This window comes from Phascolarctos cinereus, unplaced genomic scaffold (assembly GCF_003287225.1).
Source record: "Phascolarctos cinereus isolate Bilbo 61053 unplaced genomic scaffold, phaCin_HiC Scaffold_5;HRSCAF=322, whole genome shotgun sequence".
NCBI classification, from domain to species: domain Eukaryota; kingdom Metazoa; phylum Chordata; class Mammalia; order Diprotodontia; family Phascolarctidae; genus Phascolarctos; species Phascolarctos cinereus.
The window spans coordinates 299,083,041-299,088,920 of NW_027555958.1; positions in this window are offsets into that span (position 1 = coordinate 299,083,041).

Genomic DNA, 5,880 nt, shown 5'->3' on the forward strand with positions numbered 1-5,880 from the left:
GAGTAGTAGCAACTATGGGGGAGCAGGGAAGGATCAAGAAAGGCATCATATGCCCATCAACTGGGGAATGGCCGAATAAGTTGTGGTATATGAATGTAATGGAATACTATTGTGCTATAAGAAATGATGAACAGGATGTCTTCAGAAAAACCTGGAAAGACTTGTATAGTCTGATGCTGAGTGAAGTGAGCAGAACCAAGAAAACATTGTACACAATAACAGCCATGTTGTGCGATGACCAATATTAATAAACTTAACCCTTCCCAGCAATGCAAGGATCTAAGACATCTCCAAAGGCCTCATGATGGAAAATGCTATCCACATATAAAGAAAGAACTATGGAGTTTGAATGCAGATCGAAGCATACTATTTGCTATTTTTTTCCTTCTGTTTTGTTTCGTTTCCTCTTTCTGGTGGTTCCTCCTACTGGTTCTATAGTTTAATAGGAATGTATATGTATAGCCTATATCAGATTGCGCACGATCTTGGGGAGAGTGGTGAGGAGGAAGGGGGAGAAACATTTTAAACTCAAAAGCATATGGAAGTGATTGTTGATAAATCAAAATAAATTAATAATAAAAAAAAAGGCATCATATTAGAAGGTAGCCCTTGCCTTGAGTCTTGAAGACTTGGGATTCTTAGCAGTCAGAGGTGAGAAGGTAGTAGGTAGCACTTTTTGAGTGTGGGGGACAGCCAGTGCTAGGGAACAAAAAGACTGGTTTTCATCGACCAGGCCATACGGACTCAAGGTTTGCAAAGTGATTTGTGCTGATCATCTTATTGGCTCCCCACAATAATCCAGTGCAGTGAGTATTATAGATACAATCATACCCATTTTACAGATGACATGTTACCTTGACTTCTCTGTAGGTCTACCAGAAGTATTGATAATGTTGTTGTTTGTCCTTTGTTTTAGAAGAGGACCAGTAACATCACAGGGGGTGATGTCTTGACTCCTACGTGAATTAGTTTTAAGTCAGGCACAGTTGCGCAAAATTATCAGCCTCACTCTCTTCCAGAGTCATCGAAGTCCAGTGGCAAGACAAAAGTCAGAATGACTGGTGATAGTCTGAAATGCAGTGAATGATGTTGGTGTCTGATTCCCGACCAAGTTCCAAGCCCTTCAGCCTACTTCATGGCCATTAAAACAAATTGTTCTCCTCTGCCAATTCCATTGGGAGAAGTCTTCACAAGCTTGGGGTAAACATACCTCACCGATGGGTTTGAGGCCTGTCAGTTACCCTCAATCTGATTTAGCCTGTGTGTGGAGATGGTTTTACTGGGATAATAACAAAAACAATAACAGAATCGATACAGAGTTTTAAGGTTTGCAAAGCACTTTACATATACTATTTCATTTGATCCTCACAACCCTGGGAGGTAGGGGCTATTATTATCCCCATTTTACAGATGGGAAAACTGAGGCTGAGAGAGATTAGGTGACTTGCCCAAGGTCACACAGCTAGTAAGACTCTGAAGCTGGATCTTTCTGACTCCCGTTCTAGTGCTTTCTCTACTTTGTTACCATGTATAATGATAATATGATGCCTAAAGATTCATAAAAATACCTTACATGCATGTCATTGGAGCCCTCATCATTTCTCACCTGGCTGCTCACCTGGATTTCATGACTGTCTCCAGAAACTCCTCTTCTTGCAAGATGACATCAGCTCTGAAATCCATCCCTCCTGGGTATCCTTTATTTCTAGGACCCTTTCCACCTTCTTGTTGGAGAGGATGAAAGGTAGACATCAGGAAGACTCTCTCAGATTCTCTATTTACTAATGAGGCAGTCCAGGGCAGACATTTCATCATGCCCCCAAGCCAGGTATCTTCTCTTCCTCCTTCCTCCTCCTCCCCTTTTAGTTTCTTTTTATGTTTTGTCATCTCCCATTAGATCATGAGCTCTTTCAGGGCAGGGACTATCTATTGCCTTTCTTTGTATCCCAAGTGCTTGGCACTGTGCCTGGGCACATAGTAAACAATGTTTACTTGACTAACATACTTATTGACCAATGTTTGAGGTAGCTACTATACTACGGATCATATTTATTTCTGCTTTACAGATGGTAAAAGGGTCTGTGAGATGGTTACTTTTTTCATGACCACTTAGCGAGTAAATATCTGAGCTGGGACTTGCAGCTAAATGACCAGCATTCTATCCAAGGTGCCTCTTGGTTCTGTGACTTTGGATGAGGTCATTGAGTTCTTGGCCTCCTATCCCTGCCCTTCCCTCTTTTCCCTTCAGAGCAATAGGAAAAACATAGGTCAGAAAAGCTGGAGCATTGAGAAGCTGGAACTAGGCCAGAGAAGGGTCACCAGCATAGCGAGGTGACTACAGAGCATGCAACATGAGAACTGGTTTGAAAGAATGAGAGACGTTTAATGTGGAAAAGAGATATGAGAGCCATATGTTAGTATCTGAAGAGCTCTTCAGATACTCATGACAAGAGTCTTATGGAAGAGAGATTCAAGAGGCAACTTGGCATGGTAGATAGAAAAACTGAATTGGAAGTTAGGACACATATGTTGGAATCCTGCCTTAGACATTTTCTAGTTGTGTGATCATAAGTAAATCACTTCTGAGAGATTCAGTTTCCTCATCTGCACAATGGGAGCAAAAACCTTTGCCTTCTTTATCTCTCAGGGGATCTCTCAGGCTGGAGAAGCATTCTGCAGATTTCTGTCATTCTTTCTTATTTCTTATTCATCTTTGCATATCTCACTATTACCTAGACAGTGTCTTCTAATAAGAAATTGACATCCAATAAATCTTTGTTTTTGTGGATAATGAAGGTCCTTCATGGGTCTTCCCAACAGCCCTCAAAGCATGGAAGGAAAAAACAGCATCTCACCAAACCTGAGCTGGTGAGCTGACCTGAGGCTATAGAGATGTTGCAATGGGCCACCTCCTTCATGGATCCTTCCCTGACTGATTGTTTGTTAGATGAATTCAGAATTGGACCCAATTAATAGTTTACCCAGACAAGAGTTCTTAATTTTTTTAGTATCTTTTATATCTACCTTAAATTGGGTTTCAATTGAAGGCTTAGAGACCAATTGAATGGAGAGCATTTATTCAATCAATCAATAAATTTTTACTTTTGGAATAAACACATTCTTACACAACTAGACACAATGAGTTTCTTGTTCATACCCTTAATTATAAGCGGAATGATTTTCAGAGACATCACATTCTTTGTTGGTGGAGGTTAAGGGAAGAGAGATAATATAACTCAGGTGAGTTGTGAGGAATGATGGCGGGCTCTCTATGCCTCAAGCTTGTCTTATTACAGTCTCCCAAGGACATTGATGTCACATCTGGCCTCTGAGCAACTCCTAACAATGTCACGGGCTCATAGGACTTAGCATTGGACAAGATTTTAGAGCTAATCTAGTCCAACGCCCTCATTTTAACAGGGAAACCAAGGCCCAAATAGGGGAACTAATTTACCCAACGTCCCATAGCTAGTAAGTGTCAGAACCTGGATTTGAGCCCAGACTTTCCACATGGTATACATTCTGAATTTCATACTTCCCTACACCTCAAACTGAGGCCAGATAGCATCACCTTTCCAAAAGATGCAGAGCCCCAGCCTGAAAAGAGCTTCTGAAAGCTGTGTCCTATCCCACTCAGCTCCCTTGTTGGCTCATACCACCTCGGATAAGGGGGACAGTGATTAAGTGTCAAATAGACATTAGTAAGATTTGAGAAAAGGACTCTGTTGCAGGACAGGACCAAAAGGAAGAGAGATCCTCCTATTGATATCAGATGTCAAAGAAGAGAAATTCAGAGGGAAAGGTTTTCCTGGGCTGGGATGGAGTCCAGGGCAGGTTGGGAGAGCAGTTAAGAATCAGGGCCCTGAGTGGTAGCAACCCATGGGAAACCCTGGTGAACCTGAAAGATGAGGAAAGTGAACCTTTAAATGAACTGTACCCTAGAGAGGTAGATTCTCTGCTACAACCAGACCTGTAGCACTGAGCTTGTGACTCCCAGGGGGCACTTGTTTGAGGATCCTGTGGTCTTGGGGATCACAGAAAGCCATTTGTGGGTTTTCTTTGTTCTCCTTTCTGGGCCGTTTATGTAGAAAAGCTCCCTCCAATGCACCATTCATAGGTTTACATACTTAGAACTGGGAAAAATGTTATAGGCCACCTAGTATCAATAGCTTCATTTTTTAAACAAGGAAGAGGAGGCTCAGAGAGGACGTGACTTACCCCAAAACACACAATCAATGAATCCAAGTCCTCTGATTCTTTCAAGAAGAATTGGAGGCGTGAGGGACTTAGCCAAAAAAAACAAAGAAAAATCCACCAAAGGTGACTTGGACTCCATGCCATAGGGAACCCCAGTAGGAGAGCTATTTGTCATAGGTCTTTGACCTCAAGGACTGTATCACATCTAAACTGTCTCTCTCCCAAGGCACAGCAGTTTGGAATGTAGTGGCTTCTCTCTCTTCGAAAGTCTGGATAACCACATGTGAGGCATGCTTTAGTTAGAGTTCTTTTCAGGTATGTGTTTTTCTAGTTGGTTGCTGAGTTCACTTCCTATTCTTAAAATTCTGTGCTTCTGTGACAGCGCACACAGTAGATAAGAAATGCTCTCCGACTTGAATCTCTGCTCATTTAAATACATTCCTTATCATCTGTATTGGGATAAAATCTGGTAAGCCCCAGTGCCTGCCTTACTAAGTCCAGGAGCATAACTAGGTGGCTAAACCCGAAAGTGGTTGGAATGGGACCAAAGGAAGTTAAGTGTAGCCTAGTGCCTACTGAGGGTGTAGGTAGACAACAAAGTCAACTCTCCAGTCTGCATCAATAGAGGTGTGTTATCCCATAGATGAGTCTAAAAGACAAAATGATCCAAAAAAATCCTTTTTTTTTTTTGTTCAAGGGATGCAATTTTGATTTATTTGTGATGATGGTTGGGTCCAAAGTCCTGGGGATTCAGGACACTTCAGGGGCATGCTGGATCCAACCCTAACCTGCAAGAGCCAGTTGTTAACGTTTTCATTGAGCGTTTACACCTTAGAAATCCGGAATGACTGCAAATCAGGGCTCAATTGATTGTTTTGTTGGCTGTTGAGAATTAAGAAAGTGTTCGAGCAAATTAAACTTGAGAGTATTTGTGCATGCAATTTTTTTCCACTGGAGCCACACCCCTGGTTCAGACCAAAAAGAGTAGCTGCCTTGGGGAGAGCTGCTTCAAAGGGCCATGAGGTCTAAGTCCTCTTAGCTTTTCTACCACTTCAGGTTGAGTATAAACAATCTGACCTCTCAAATATACGTAGAGCTCTACCCTGAGCAAAGCTGCCCACCCTCTTTCTCTTAACTCACTATTTGGCTTACTCCTTCCTTGGGGGCAAAGAAAAAAAGATTTGAATGTTATAGGTCCTCCCTTCCAGTTCTTGCTCACCCTTGATTAATATGGAAGAGGAGGGGAGGGGCTAAGGAAGAGTTACAGATAATGGGCATGATGCTAACAGGACTTGAATCAAATTGACTATGCCAATAAGCTGTCAAAATTGAGATTCCAAACCAACATTTGGACAATTAGAACTGGAACCATTAAGGATTTCTGAGATTCTTCATATTTTTTCTTTATTACTGTTTTAGAAAATCCATGCCCCTCCCCTACTTTCATTCATGTGCTTCCTTTAAGGTCAATCAGATACTTTTTGGAAACCATAAAATTTGGGGATTATCTCATTGTTATGCATGACCCTCTCTCCATCCACAAGAACTTGTGTGCTTGCCTCGTTCAAGTGCTGCTTTAAGCTGTGTTGGAAGGAAGGGGGGAGAAGGAAAGAGGAGAGAGTATGGAACCAAGGCAATATTTCTTCTAAAGGGGAAGGAAGAGGGGCATGCACTCGGGACAGG